The sequence below is a fragment of the Hypanus sabinus genome, chromosome 24, assembly GCF_030144855.1.
Source record: "Hypanus sabinus isolate sHypSab1 chromosome 24, sHypSab1.hap1, whole genome shotgun sequence".
NCBI classification, from domain to species: domain Eukaryota; kingdom Metazoa; phylum Chordata; class Chondrichthyes; order Myliobatiformes; family Dasyatidae; genus Hypanus; species Hypanus sabinus.
This window is the reverse complement of record NC_082729.1, coordinates 36856060-36872437: the sequence shown is the minus strand read 5'-3', so window position 1 is coordinate 36872437 and position 16378 is coordinate 36856060. Positions and strand designations below refer to the sequence as shown.

The 16378-nt window shown below is 44.4% G+C and overlaps 1 protein-coding gene across 1 annotated transcript in view; it reads left to right on the top strand.

Annotated features, from left to right (window-relative positions):
* Positions 1-16378, top strand: part of mecp2 (methyl CpG binding protein 2) — an 81716-nt gene that overhangs the window by 60701 nt on the left and 4637 nt on the right. The window lies entirely within an intron of this gene.

Below are 16378 nucleotides of genomic sequence, written 5' to 3'. Positions count from 1 at the left end.
CTTTGGCTTTCCGGTACAGTACACAGAGTGAAGCAAGTCCCCATAAACAAATGCTTCTGTGTTTTGAATCACAGATTCAGATTTATTTATCACATGTGGAAGTGGAAAAATTTCAGCATCTCTGAAGATCTATCCTGGACTCAACATATTGACGCAATTACAAAGAAGGCACAATAGTGGCTGTATTTCATTTGGAGTTTGAGGAGATCTGGTAAAGACACTGGCAAATCTCTGCAGATGTACCGTGGAGGGGACTCGAACTGGCTCCATCACAGTCTGGGTACCAGCCTCTGTAGTATCCAGGACATCTTCAAGGAGCAATGCCTCAATAAGGTGTCATCCACTATCAAGGACCCCCATCAGCCAGGACATGCCCTCTTCTCATTGCTACCATCAGGGAGGAGGTACAGGAGCCTGAAGGCACACATTCAATGATTCAGGAACAGCTTCTTCCCCTCTGCCATCAGATTTCTGAATGGCCATTGAACCCATGAACACTACCTCACTACTTATTTAATTTTACAATTTCATAAAGATATACTTACCATAATTCACATTTTTTCTTACTATGTACTGCAGCCACAAAGATGACAAATTTTGCGACATATGCCAGTGATGTTAAACCTAATTCTGGTTCTGCATCAAAACCTGCAGCAGGGTGCTTCATTTGCGTTGACAATCAATACACCCAAGAATGTGCTGGCGGTAGCCTGCAAGTTTGCCAACATAGCATGCCCACTGTTTTAAACACAACACAGAAGAACACAAACAGCAACAGTTAAACTAACCAAGACAATAGCCAACAGCAAACAGCTTTTTTCCCAACTCCTCACCCTCACAGGCCTCCAGTCCTTGGCCGCTAACTGTCAGCCTTGCAGACATCAGACGTCTCACCTGCTGTCTGTGGCCTGCACTCACAGATGTGCAGACAAGTGAACAGTGTGAAGCTGATTGTTTTTATAATGCAGGCATGGGTGACAATCTGGAACTCATTGTTCTGAATTCAGTCAGAATCACAATGTTAAAGTGCCTTGTTTGCAGCAGCAGTATAGTGTAAGACATAAAAAGCAGAAGTCATGATAATAAACTGTGCAAAGAGGAATAATGAGGTAGTATTCAGAAATCTGATGGCAGAGAGGGAAATGCTTTTGGTGCATCGTTGACTATGTGACTGTACTTACTGCCTGTAACGCTGCTGGCATTTAGGGTAGCAGTGAAGATCCTCCATCTCTGTTTGTCCTCGACCATCTTTTTTATTGCGGTCCAGGATCCTCATTTCTGCCTCTCTGGGATGATGCCAAGTTGTTTCCTCCACCCTCCAGGGGTCCAATAAAGTGCTGTCTTGATGATGGATTTGGCCTCTCTTCTCATCACATGCCCAATCCGTCCCCAAGGTTTCCTCATGGTGATTGTGGCCATGTCCTCCTGATGACACTGAAGGAGTACAGTGTGGTTGGAGATCTTTCTTGGCCAGAAAATAAGTAGAATCTTTCGGGGACTCACGGTGCAGAATGACGGCAGCTAGCAAGGTGCCAGCATTCTGACTCATGCAAGAGATGTGGACAGAACACAGCTTCACTTTGGGGTAGAAGCTGTACTTCACTATACCCATATGTTGTTACTTAATCTGAAGACATTTCTAGCTTTGCTGAGTCTGCCCTGGATGTCATCCTTGGTCCCAGCATCCTGCTGAATGATGCTGCCCAGGTAGGTGATTCTGTTGGTGCTGGGTATGTCGAGGCCATACGACTTGATGGGAGGAGGAGACTCTGCATTCAGGGTCAAGGTCTCAGTCTTTCTCTGGCTGACTCTGAGTCCAGCCTGACCACCAAAGGACAGGGGCTGAGTTTTCTATAGTAATACGAGGTCATCCGCAAAGTCAAGGTCTTCTGAAGTATAGAATAGAGTGTCAGGCTCTTGTTCCTTCTCCTTCATGGTAGTAATGGGCATCTCCCAGATGGTGAGAGTCCTTGGTGATGGATGCCACGTTTTTGAGGCACCACCTCTTGGAGGTGACCTCGATGGATGGGGAGGGTTGTGCCCATGATGAAGCTGACCCTTGTGCAGCTTTTCTCTGTCTCTGTGCATTGGTGCCTCCATGTTACATCCGCAGCCTCTTTCCTCTGACCCTCTGCATTGGAGCCCCCATACCAGATGATGAGGCCACCAGGGCTTCAGGAAGAGAGTATGGTCAGCATAAAAAGAAATAGTTTTCAGGGCAGTAGGAAAAATGCGTTGATTGCTCTGATGTCCCTGTCCTTGCCATGATGCCAGTCATTTTATGGTGGGAAGGTCTCCCGTTTTCCCACTTGTGAAGACTGCTCTGGTTTGTGGAACACACGCATCTATAGAAGGTGGTGCCCGTGAACAACATGACCAAGGGTGACATCCTTCAGACAGTTCATGAAACTATTTCCTTCACGTCATTCACTTATCCTTTTCTTTCAAGTATGGTTCTGCTGCTCTTGGAGCCTATGACATACATTTTGGTGGCGTGTTTTCAGGCCAATTGGGCGATCTGGGGCTTTGGGAGTTCGGCGAGGTTTCAAGCAAAGAGTGTGTGCTGAGGTCCAAGAAGCCTGGAGACGGTGCGAGCCTACGATTGGCTCCATTTCTCACTGATCCTTCCAAATAAAGTAACGAGGAAGGTTGCAATCAATGAGGACGGGTGGAAGGCGGGTGAGCGTTCATCACTGTGAATGACCTCTCTTTCTCCCTGGTGCTGGAGTCTGTGGGTGAGGTTTAGTTGGCGCGTTTTGTGGATCAGACCCCGTGGTTCACATCAGGATGTTTCTGGTTGCTCTCTTTCTTACGTTGCTGTTCTGTGTGATTTTGATCGGGGCGGTCTAGCACTGCGGCCTGCAGATAGCAAGGGACCCTCCACTGGTTTTCACTGAACTGAAAATACGTGGGCTTTTTCAAGATCTTTGAGATATGATGCTTTGTATTTTTTATTTTTCTTTTGTGCGTTGGAGGTTTGATGTTTTACTTTGAATGGTTTTTGTTTTGTGGTTGTCTGTGCGGAAGGTGAATCTCAGGGCTGGATACTGCACCCATCCTTTGATAATAAGTGTACTTTGAATCTTTATAAAGTTGGTAAACAAGCACAGAGTTCGGTAAAGATAACAAGTACGGTGGGAGGGTGTCAAACCTGAACTTATTGTCATATGCATATATATATGCACGAGTGCAGTGAAAAACCTACTTAGAGTTACATCGCAGGCACACAGCAGCATTCAGAAGAAAAATAATTTAAACATAAATCATATTTATGTATTGAGGTACGGCGTGGAATAGGCCCTTCGAGCTGCGCTGCCCAGCAAACCCCGATTTAACCCTATCTTAATCACAGGACAACTTACAATGACCAATTAATCTACTATTCCATGTGTCTTTGGTCTCTGAGAGTGTTGTTGTTGTTGTTCGTCCTTCGGAGTCGAAGATGACCACGACTTCTGTCAGGTGGAGGGTTTGTGACTGTGGGTCCGGAGGTGACTGGTGAGGCCAATCCGGACCCTGAAAACTCGCCCACATGTGGGACACGAGGGTAGGTGCTGCAGTGGAAGCGGAGGTAGCTCGAGCCTTGCGCTCGGCGCATTTCCTCTGAGCCTCTGTGGTGCGTTTGATTTCTGCTGCATACGCTCCTTTAGTGGTCCTTCTCCACCAGGTTGGGTGGTCCAGAGCAAGCGATTTCCAGCTACTGGGATTGATGTTGAGGTCTTGAGGGACACTTTGAGTCAGTCTTTGAAATGTTTCTTCTGCTCTCCAACTGAGCGCTTGCCCTGGCTCAGCTCTCCATACAGCAGCTGCTTTGGTAGTCGACTGTCAGACATCCTGACGACATGGCCAGCCCATCTGGCTTGGGCTTTCTGTAGGAGGGTGTAGACGCTGTGGGTGCTAGTGAGAAATGGACTGCCTCTGACGAGCCTGTGACAACTTCGGACTTACAATCAGCACCAAAAAGACCGAAGTTATGTACCAGCCCGCACCTGGAAACCCCTACCAGGAACCACACATCACAGTAAAGGGGCAGAAGCTACTGGCGGTCGACAGCTTTATTTATCTGGGCAGTACTCTATCACGAGCGGTGAACACAGATGCAGAGATCAGCAACAGAATTACCAAAGCCAGTGCCACCTTTGGGAGACTCCGTGAGAATGTATGGGAGCAGAGAGGACTCAGCCTTACCACCAAGCTGAAGGTCTACCGATCAGTGGTTCTCACCACCCTCCTCTATGCCAGCGAGACCTGGACTGTCTACAGCAGACACGCTAAACAGCTCAACCACTTCCACTTGAGCTGCCTCTGCAGACTTCTCCACGTATGATGGCAGGACAAAGTCCCAGACACAGAGGTCCTGGAGCGGGCTACCTATGAGAGTAAACCCAAGCATTCCACAGAGACTCCTTACGGATGATGTCGGAACTGAACTCCGAACTTCAATGCCCGACTTGTAATAGCATCAGGCTAACCGCTACCATGACACCAAGAAAGAGCTCAATTAGAATAAAGGCCGATCCATTTTAGTGGGTGGGTGAGAGGGGAGAGGTTTCCTACCAGCTGTCTCCGTAAGACATGGGAGCAAATTCAGCCCATCAAGTCTATTCTGTCATTCGATTGTGGTTGATTCATTTTTCCATCTCAATGCAATTTCCACCCCCCCCCCCAAATAACATTTGATGCTCTTACTATCAAGAACTGATCAGGGTCCTTCAAGATAGACTGGCTAGGTGGTGGAATACTTGAGGAACGTTCAAAGTATGATTATTACCAAGGTATGTATGCAATGTCCAGCTCTGAGATTCGTCTTCCTGAGAACACTGACTATAAACAATTAAAGATTAAACATTAGCTTTATTTGTTACATTGAAACATACAGTGAAATGTGTCATTTGTGTCAAATCAAATGAGCGAGGGGGAGGAGAGCCAGCAAGTGTCGCCTCACTTCTGACACTAACAACTTACTAACCCTAACCGGTACGTCTTTGGAATATAGGAGGAACCGGAGCACCCAGAGGATTCCCACATAGTAATGGGGAGAACGTGCAAACTCCTTTTAGGCAGCGGCTAAAATTGTGGGTGACCGCAAGGGCAGTGAAGTGTTAATGTTAACTGCTAACTACAGTGCCTCCCTTGAATCTTTCTTGAAACGTACAGCATTATGGAAGGTGATAGGGTCGGGCTTTGGGTCGAGGCCAGAGGGTAAGCCTAATTGCAGTATTGTAAGGGAGAGAAACTGGCGAATGATTGGGAGCAGATGCTTGTAAAGCAACATAGATGAGTGGGAGTCTTGAGGAAAGAGAGCTCGTTTGGCAGTGGGCCGTGGTCTCCGTTGGACCAGTCCTCCTGAAACATACCCCTGTAACTATGTTCTCAGTGATGGGAACTGTCAGCTCTCAGCTCTGGAGTGTGGATTTTGAGAGTGAGCTGTAAGGCTGGAATCCTGGTCCAAATCGGCAAGAGTAACCAAGGTTGAAATTTTTTGAAACCCTTTCTAAGAATATTATTTTTAAGCCTTTAGCTATGATCAAGCACCATTCTTGATTTACTGCAAAGTTTTGCCCTTGAGGGAATGTGAAAGAGTTTTGTACTATCTGGGTTTAATCATTGTGCTGCAGAGTTTCATGTACAAATATTCATAAGCATGGTAATAAAAGAAAGCAAGATTTTTGCTTTAACACAATACATTCTGCAGATTTTGGGAATCTTGAACAACACGCACAAAATGCTGCAGGAACTCAGCAAGTCAGGCAGCATCTGTGGAGGGGAATAAAGAGTCAACTTTCCGGTCAAAACCATCCAACCGGGAGAGTCCAAGACCAGAGGGAATAGGAAGATGTCTCTTTTTGGAGCAGAGATGAGGAGGAATTTCTTTAGCCATACAGGTGATGAATCTGTGGAATTCATTAGCACAGGCGGCTTTAGGCCGAGTAATTTAAAGCAGTGGTTGATAGGTTCTTGATTAGTCAGGGCATCAAAGTTATGGGGAGAAGGCAGGAGAATGGGTTTGAGAGGGATAATAAACCAGCCATGATGAAATGACAGAGCAGACTTGATGGGCTGAATGGCTTAGTTCTGCTCCTATATCCAAGGTATTAAACCTGCTTTGGCCTCTCTTTCCTTTAGCTATATTTCAGGAGAAAGCAACCTATTTTAGATAAATGGGGCTAGAACTACCAGAAGGAGTTCTGTATTGCCACTAGTGCCTGTGCTCATCTTACAGACTCCTCTTGTGATTAAACTAACCTTTCTGCACACTTCTTCGTCTTTGGAATATTAACAAGTGCCCTGTGTGAAATTATGTGGCAACCTTGTGTCTTCACCCATTCTTATCAGACTAGATAAACAGCAAATGCTTGGTGGCAGCATTCTTTGTACTCAAGGGGGTTTTATTACACTGCCTGTGCTTCCTGACTGCCCTTTCAGCCCATATTACGTTTATTTCTCCCTCGTTTATCTCTCCCTACCAGTGACTTGCAACATCCCTCATCAAGGGCCCCCACCATCCAGGCCATGTTCTCATTGCTCCCGTTGGGAAGTAGTCATTACCCTTCAATTCATAGTGTGGATAACTTCACTCACCTCAGCCCTGAACTGATTCCACAACCTACGGACTCACTTTCAATGACTCTACAACACATTCTCAAAATTAGTTATTTCTTTTTTATTTTTTGCACGATTTCTTTTGCATGCAAGTAATTTGTCAGTATTTGTTATGTACAGCTTATCATATTTCTGTTGTATTTCTTTATTTACCTATAAATGCCTGCAAGAAAATGAAATGAAGATGATATGGTGACAGATGTACTTTGATGATGTATTGACTTTGAGCTTTGAACTTCTGCTCATTTTATTCACCAGTTAGTCTAATCTTAATGGTCTTTATCTTAGTCTTTATCTTCATGATTCTCAAGGAGAGCTTCATACTTTATGTCAACCTGTCAGTGTTCAGGCCATGCCATTCCAGGGCTTGCACTAATATTCTTTTGTGGCTATCTGCTAGATCGTAACTATTATGTACTGTGTTTCGCACCCGGTCCCAGAGGAACGATGTTTCATTTAGCTGTATGCACATGTATGGTTAAATGATAATAAACTGAACTTCAGTTTGGTGGATGACTTTGTCTCCGTCACGTCTGTTCCCAGGATGTGGCTTTCCTTACTCAGACATCAGAGATGTCCTTCTTCAGGGAACAGAGTTTTGCTTCCTCCGTCATTAATGCTGCCCTCAACCTCATCTGTTAATTTGGTGGTTGTTCCTGCACTTTTCTACTAGAGGAACTGGGAGAAAAACGTTTTCCCCTCAATCTCCACACCCTCATTGTAAAATAATTTTCAAGCGCCATCAATACCTTGTTCTTTTGATAGTTAGGTGCATGTGCCATCTTACTTACATCAGCATAGCTTATTTTTCTTTGTAGATTTTCATTTTCTGGCAACGGTGGAGATGCTTTTGACTTTTCTCTAACACTACTGAATTAAGGCCATTGCTATATCGTGTGCCCAGGTTCCCAGGGGACTGCACTGAAATTTTGGCTCATCAGTGGGATCTCTAAGGCTGAGAATCCCACCGCCTGATGTGGTTTCCCATTCTGAGGTTAAAGAGCAGTATGGGGTAGCGACAAGGCTCCTTATTGCTTCCTATTTATGAAATTTTTTAAAAAATAATATACTGAAAACATAAAGAAAAATTCCCGTCTGCATTCCTCAAGTTCCTGTAAGTACGTCATGGAAAATGGTTAAATTTGAAGCAGTATGGGACCGGACGAGATGTACCCCAGGCTACTATGAGAAGCGAGGGAGGGGATTGTTGAGCCTCTGTTAATGACCTTTGCATCATTAATGGGGATGGGAGAAGTTCCAGAGATTTGGAGGGTTGCAGATGTTATTCCATTATTCAGGAAAGGGAGTTGAGATAGCCCAGGAAATTATAGACCAGTGAGTCTTACTTCAGTGGTGTTAAGTTGATGGAGAAGATCCTGAGAGGCAGGATTTATGAACATTTGGAGAGGCATAATGTGGTTAGGAGTAGTCAGCGTGGCTTTGTGAAAGGCAGGTCATGCCTTACGAGCCTGGTAGAATTTTTTGAGGATGTGACTAAACACATTGATGATGGAGCAGTAGATGTAGTGTAGGTGTAGATTTCAGCAAGGCATTTGAGAACGTACCCCATGCAAGGCTTATTGAGAAAGTAAGGAGAAAGTAAGGAGGCATGGGATCCAAGGGGAAATTGCTTTGTGGATCCAGAACTGGCTTGCCCACAAAAGGCAAAGACTGGTTGTAGACAGGTCATATTCTGCATGGAGGTCTGTGACCAGTGGTGTGCCTCAGGGATCTGTTCTGGGACCCCTACTCTTCATGATTTTTATAAATGACCTGGATAAAGAAGTGGAGAGATGGTTTAGTGAATTTGCTGATGACACAAAGATTTGGGGTGTTGTGGATAGTGTGGAGGGCTGAGAAGTGGAAGATGGAGTTCAACACAGATAAGTGTGAGGTGGTTCATTTTGGTAGGTCAAAAATGATGACAGAATATTGTATTAATGGTAAGACTCTTGGCAGTGTGGAGGAACAGAGGGATATTGGGGTCCGAGTCCATGGGACATTTAAGCACAGGTTGGCTCTGTGGTTAAGAAGGCATATAGTGCGTTGGCCTTCATCAATTGTGAGATTGAGTTTAGGAGCTGAGAGGTAATGTTGCAGCTATATAGGCCCCTGGTCAGACCCCACTTGGAGTACTGTGCTCAGTTCTGGTCACCTCAGTATAGGAAGGATATGGAAACCATAGAAAGGGTACAGAGGAAATTTACAAGGATTTGGCCTGGATTGAGGAGCACACCTTATGAAAATAGGTTGAGTGAACTCGGCCTTTATTCCTTGGAGGCAACAGAGGATGAGAGGAGACCTGATAGAGGTGTTTAAGATGATGAGAGGCATTGATCATGTGGATAGTCAGAGGCCTTTTCCCAGGGATGAAATGGCTGGCACAAGAGGGCAGTTTTAAGGTGTTTGGAAGTAGGTACAGAGGAGATATCAGAGGTAAGTTTTTAACACAGAGAGTGGTGAGTGCGTGGGATGGGCTGCCGGCGACAGTGGTGGATGCCGATACGATAGGATCTTTTAAGAGACTCCTGGACAGGTATATGGAGCTCGGAAAAATAGAGGGCTATAGGTAATCTCTCAGGTAAAGACATGCTTGGCACAGTTTTGTGGGCTGAAGGGCCTGTATTGTGCTGTAGGTTTTCTATGTTTATTGACCTTAAAGGTCATATTTGCCCCCCAGCTGGACTTTGGACCATATACACGGTTGTTCAACTAATCTCCCTCCTCCCACTGCCTTGTCTCTGTATCAAAGTTCAAAGTAAATTTAATTTTAGAGTACCTTATTATTTCTTGCAGGCATTTACTGGGAAAAATGCTATAGAATTTTACAAAAAATGCTAGAGATAAAGACTAACACAAAGCCAATGTGTAAAAGTTGACAGAGTGCAAATCAAAACTAATACTGAAAGCGTGAGTTGGAAAGAGTCCATGAAAGTGAATCTGTAGGTTGTGGAATGAATTAAGAGCAGCGGGGATTGAAGCTATCCACACTGGTTCAGGGGTCTGATGGTCGAACATAAGAAATAGGCCCGTCGAGCCCACTCCGTCATTCAATAACATCATGGCTGATCTGGCCATGGACTCACCTCCACCTACCTGACTTTTCCCCATAACCCTTAATTCCCCTACTATACAAAAATCTATCCAACCTTGTCTTAAATATATTTACTGAGGTAGCCTCCATTGCTTCATTGGGCACAGAATTCCACAGATTCGCCACTCTCTGTGAAAAGCAGTTCTTCCTCATCTCCATCCTAAATCTATTCCCCCGAATCCTGAGGCTATGTCCCCTAGTTCTGGTCTCACCTACCAGTGGAAATAACTTTCCTGCCCCTGTTTTATCAATTCCTGTCATAATTTGATATGTTTCTATAAGATCTTCTCTCGTGCTTCTGAATTCCAGCAAGTACAGTCACAGACAAGTCAATCTCTGCTCATAGTCTAACTATGAGACTAACCCCCTCATCTTTGGAATCAATCTGGTAAACCACCTATGCACTACCTCCAGTAAATCCTTCCTTAGGAAGGGAGACTAGAACTGCACACAGTACTCCAGGTGCAGCCTCACCGGTACCCTGTACTTCCCTGCTCTTAAATTCAATCCCTGCAGTAATGAAGGTCAGCATTTGATTTGGCTTCTTGATAGACCACTGCACCTGCGAACCAACCAACCTTTTGTGATTCATGCACAGGCAATCCCAAATCGCCCTGTACAGCAGCATGCTGCAATCTTTTACCATTTAAATAATAATCTGATCTTCCATTTACCTCTTATTTACCAACATTGTACTCCATCTGCCAGACCCTACCCACTCACTTAACTTATCTGTATCTCTCTGCAGACTCCATATCCTCTGCACAATTTGCTTTTCCACTCAATTTAGTGTCGTCGGCAAACCTAGATACACTACACTCAGTCCCCTCATCCCTTTTTTTAAATTTTATTTTTATTTGGATAAGATATTCATAAGTATTACATAAACATTTTACATATAAAACCTTTTCCATTTTTTACAGATGTATAAATCTATATATATTTATGCATTCACAAGTACACTCTGAGATGGTATTAAAAGAAAAATAATTAGGCACTTAAATAGATATTTATGTGCAATTATAATTCCACACTATTAAACTAAATAATAATAATTGTTGTTAAATTAGTAATAATAGTGGTTGAATAATAATTTCTGTGTATCTCTTCTCGTCCATTTCCTTCTTGTCCAAAATAATGTGTGTAACCCTATGTAAATTGAAATACAGTACCACAAAGAAAACCTTTCACATTTCGTAAGCTCGGCTGTCGCTATTACAAATCCATTGTCTATAAACACCATCCAGATTAATTTCACATCCAGTTGAAGAATAAGTCTTAATCCTCATTAGATCTCGCAAATGTTCCGCTTCTGGTCTGTTTCTGGATTTCCATTTGATTGAATTCATAATGCAGAATCAACATTCACAGTCAGCACTAGAGCCTGAAATGTTCCAACGACGCCAACAAGTATTGACAGTTCTTCAAAGTCTTTGTTTCTGAGTGCGTAGTTCCAACATAGCGGTGAGCGTCTTAATTGAATCAATCCTAACTTTCTCATAACCGATTTGAATTCACAATGTTGAATTTGAATTCACAATGTTGCTGCGATATTTTTGAGGCAAGGCTTTTGTGGTTCATAATTGTAATTTTTGTCACATACAACATTCTCTTTTCCAAATTCAAAACTGGTTGCATTTGTAACTGCAATATAATCAAAAGCTTGCTATCCTCATAACTCATTTTCAGGAAATCTATTATCCAAGTGATTCCAAGTAATGGACGCATTATCAATGTCAGAACTTATAGAAGCAAACAGATCTTTCACTTTATCAATTCCAGCTGCACGTCAACAAAGGAGATGTGCGCAGGAGCATTTCAGTTACTGCACGGCCATACACCCGCACAGTTTAGAGGGAATTGTTTGTGTGTGGGTGGCAGGGAAGAATGAGTCTTCTTGTACTGATGTTAAGTTCTTATTGCTTTGCCAAACATGGTAGGCATGCCATGTTGGCGCTGGGACATGTGACCCAAGTGGACAGCTCCAAGCACTTCCTCGGGTGTGTTGGTTGTTAATGCCGTACGTTTCGACGTACATGTGATAAGCAATCTTGAATCTTACTTGCTGCAGCATCACAGGCACACAGCATCATATAAGCAAATTTGCAAGATAAAACATTCGCAAATAATGCAATTTTTACACAAAGTACAAGTTGAACAAGACCAAAGTGGTGCAAAGTGATCCAACTGTTGCTATACTGTCATCATTAAGAGTTTTGCAGATCGCAGAGATGAGAACATGTTCTCATTCCCATATTTTATATCTTTGCACAGTTTGTCTTCTTTTACACATTGGTTATTTGCAGTCTTTGTTATGTATAGTTTTTTATTCGTTCTATTATATTGCTTTATTTTTAGTAAATGCCTTCAAAAAATGAATCTCGGGTTGTTTGCCTTTTTTCACATAGATTTCCAGTTATTATAACCTATCATATATTGCACCATACTGCTGCCACAAAACCATAATTGTCACAACATAGGTTAGTGATTATAATCCTGATTTGGATTCTGACTTTGATAATAGAACTGAATGGTTGAAGAGATGAAACTCCACCAGAACCTGGTGGTGTAGGGCTTTGGGCTTCTGTACCTCCTGTTTCAGTGGTAGTTGTGGAAAGATGGTGCAGATCTCTGATGGTAGATGTTGCCTCCTTGAGGGAAGGATTACAATGAGTGAGAGGTTTGTTTTTGAAATTTCAAAGCAGCCAATGGCTGCAACAAAAAGTGATCCACGTGACCAACTGCGTCGAGCCAATCTGTGCGTGTCGTACTTCCATTAGAGAGCTGCAGTTTGCCTTGCTCGTTGCTGCCCCCCAAAGGCCAAAGCTGGATCAACTTCCAGTTCACTTTGGGGAAACTTGAATGTTGCATTGCATCACTTATTTTTGCTGTACATTTAAATTAGAGATCCCGCCAAAGCTTTTTCAAGTACAGGGGATATCTTTCTGGTGTTACATGGCTTTCCTTAGTTACAAAGCAAATTATTTACGTTGTTTTCATCTGCTGTACAAGTTTTACTGTTGTGACGACCTGCTGGGAGTCAGTTTACTGAAGGTGTCCAACTTGCCTGCAGCCCTGGATAGAATAAGAATCACTGACATGCATTGTGAAATTTGTTATTTTGTGGCAACAGTGCGGTGTGATACATTTTTAAAAAATACTAAGTTACGATGATATGCACAAGTAGTGCAAAAAGAGAGCAAAATAGTGAGGTAGTGCTCATGGATTCATTGTTCAGAAATCTGACTGCTGTACCTAAAATGTTGAGTGTGGATCTTCAGGCTCCTGTACCCCCTCCAATGAGACCTGGGTGCTGAGGACCTTTAATGAAGTATGCAAACTTCTTGAGGCATCGTCTTTTGAAGGTGTCCTCGATGGTGAGTAGGATAGTGCCCATGATGGGGCTGGCTGAGTTTACAACCAACTACAGCTCTTTCCCAATCCTCTGCAGTGAGCCTCCATACCAGATGGCAATGCAGCTGTCAGAATGTTCTCCCTGGGACATCTGTGGAAATTTCAAAGTTAAAGATTAGCTGTATTTGTCATGTGAAATGCTTCGTTTGTGTCAACGACTAATGCAGACTGTGCCTGAGAGCAGCCCACAAGCGTCCCCACGCTTCCAGTGCCAAAGTCACAGTCCGAGCAACTTACTCACCCTAACCCGTCCCCACGCTTCCAGTGCCAAAGTCACAGTCCGAGCAACTTACTCACCCTAACCCGTCCCCACGCTTCCAGTGCCAAAGTCACAGTCCCAACTACTTACCCTAACCCGTCCCCACACTTCCAGTGCCGAAGTCACAGTCCGAGCAACTTACTCACCCTAACCCGTCCCCACGCTTCCAGTGCCAAAGTCACAGTCCCAACTACTTACCCTAACCCGTCCCCACACTTCCAGTGCCGAAGTCACAGTCCCAACTACTTACATACCCTAACCCGTCCCCACACTTCCAGTGCCGAAGTCACAGTCCCAACTACTTACACACCCTAACCCGTCCCCACGCTTCCAGTGCCAAAGTCAAATCCCAACAACTTACTCACCCTAACCCGTCTCCACGCTTCCAGTGCCAAAGTCAAATCCCAACAACTTACTCACCCTAACCCGTCTCCACGCTTCCAGTGCCAAAGTCACAGTCCGAGCAACTTACTCACCCTAACCCAGGGGTCGGCAACGTTTACCACTGAAAGAGCCAATATGGACCCATTTCCCACAGAAAAGAAAACACTGGGAGCCACAAAACCTGTTTGACATTTAAAATGAAATAACACTGCATACAACGGTGTTTTTTTTTGCCTTTATGCTATGTATAAACAAACTATAATGTGTTGCATTTATGAAATTGATGAACTCCTGCAGAGAAAACGAAATTACATTTCTGCATGCAACAAAAACATTTTGAACTCCGAAAAAAAGACGTTGGGTTGAAGGTTACTCCATAGTTAGCCTACCTTGGATCGAAGAATTAAAAGAAAGCGCGCATTGGCGGGTGTCAGGAATTGGCAGTGGTGATGTATATTAATAGCGATAAAAAAACACATTGTAGCAGTGTGCTACACACAGCACTAAAATAATGACACTGCTTTCAAAGATAACTTTATTCGAACTAAACAGCCTTGCTTTAAAGCCTCCCTCAACCCGTCCCCGTGGGCGCGGATGCTCCAAAAGACACGTACTCACAAACCCCCGTAGGCTATCTCCCTTAGCCGGAACAGTGGCTAATTGTGAGCCGGTTCGGATGTGCCAGGAAATGGGGTCTCCACAATGTTTTATTTAGATTGTACAAGATCACCATAATCTTCAAATTTCGAATTACATTTCAAAAACTAACAAACCACATGGAGCCACAGCACAGAGATGAAAGAGGCGCATGCGGCTCCGGAGCCGCGGGTTGCCGACCCCTGCCCTAACCCGTCCCCACGCTTCCAGTGCCAAAGTCACAGTCCGAGCAACTTACTCACCCTAACCCGTCCCCACGCTTCCAGTGCCAAAGTCACATTCCCAACAACTTACACACCCTAACCAGTCCCCACACTTCCAGTGCTGTTGTTTTGTTGCTTCTTGTTTTCTGCTAAGCATTGTGGGCATGCTATGTTGGCACTGGAAGTTGCAGGCTGCCCCCTGAACTGCCCCTCCAGTGTGTTGGTCGTTGATGCAAACGATGCATTTCACTGTATGTTTCGATGTACCAGTAATAAATAAACGAGTTGAAATCTTGAACAATGACACAGTGGCTGTAGATGTTTTCTGCCCTCGTTTCTTTTTGAGGGGTTGCAGACATCGGTGAGTGGTTTCAAGAACGATTGTGCAGTGAGAAAGCGTGGGAATCCTCGCAGCATCTGACCAAGTCGTGGCACGGCACAAAGACACTGGTGTGTGTTGTGGTTTGTGCAGAGTTAAGTCATTGAGACAGCAGGCCCTGTGGCCCAGCTCATCAAAATTGCTTACCTGAGCCAGTCCTTAAGACCATTCAGCCCATTGAGTCTGTGTAGCCATTCTATCATGGCTGATTGATCTTCCTCTCAACCCCATTCTCCTGCCTTCTCCCTGTAACCTTTGATGCTCTTAAAATGAAGAACCTATCAGCCTCTGCTTTAAATATACCGAATGACTTGACCATCTGTGAGAATGAATTCTACAGATTCACCACTCTTTGACTAAAGAAATTCCTCCTCATCTCTGAGGGACGCCTCTGTAATCTGAGGCTGGACCCTCTGGTCCTCAACTCCCTCACTATAGGAATCATCCTCTCGACATCCATTCTATTGGATCAGAATTAGGTCACTCAATCCATTGTGCCTGCTGTGCAATTCCATCTCAGCCTCATTTTCTGCCTTCTCCCTGTAACGTTTATATCCTTACTAATCAAGAACTATCTACCCCCACTTTAAATGTACCCGATAATTTGGTTTCCACAGCCATCTGTGGCAATGAATTCTGCAGATTCCCCACCCAACTGCGGAAATTGCTCCTCATCTCTGTTTTTAGAAGGACGTCCAAGTTTAAAATGGCAGTGGTGAGGCTGGCAGCAAACAAAACTACTGATTATTAATCACACTTTCTTGAAAATGATCACATCAATCAGTAGAGCTTTTGAACTCTGTGTGCAACCTGATATGTTGGTGGTGTGAACGGAAGCCTTGAAGGTGCAGGGCAGTTACAGTTTGCCAGGCACGGGCCTAAGAGTGCAGAACAACTGGCTGTTCGGCCGGGCCAGATTGAAGAGTTCAGGGTGAGGAGAGGGGCGGGCATGTGTTCAGCTCGCTGCTCGGCAAGCTTCACTCATCTCCGTGCTGAACTGAGGCCGTAGCCTGCAACTTACAGGTTCCTGAACTGCCTGTAACTGGCTTCCATTCTGGATGTTAGTTGCTTGCCTTTTTTTTGTTTGCACTGTTAGTTTTTTTTCCTGCACATTGTGTGTTCTGTTTTTAATGGATTCTTTGCTTCATGGTTGCCTGTAAGGAGACGAATCTCAAGGTTGCATCATGTACGATGGCTGCCGTACCCGACGATGACAGGAAACCTGTGCTGGTGCGGTTTAAAGTGGAAAAGCCATTGCACTGGGGCAGTTCCACTCTCTCAACCTGAGAAGCCTGAGTCCAGTGGTACAAGCAAGTGGCTTCCTTGGTTGTAGTGGACGTCTCCTACGACTTGTCAGGCCCTTTGCCCTCCGTGGAGCGTTGCAG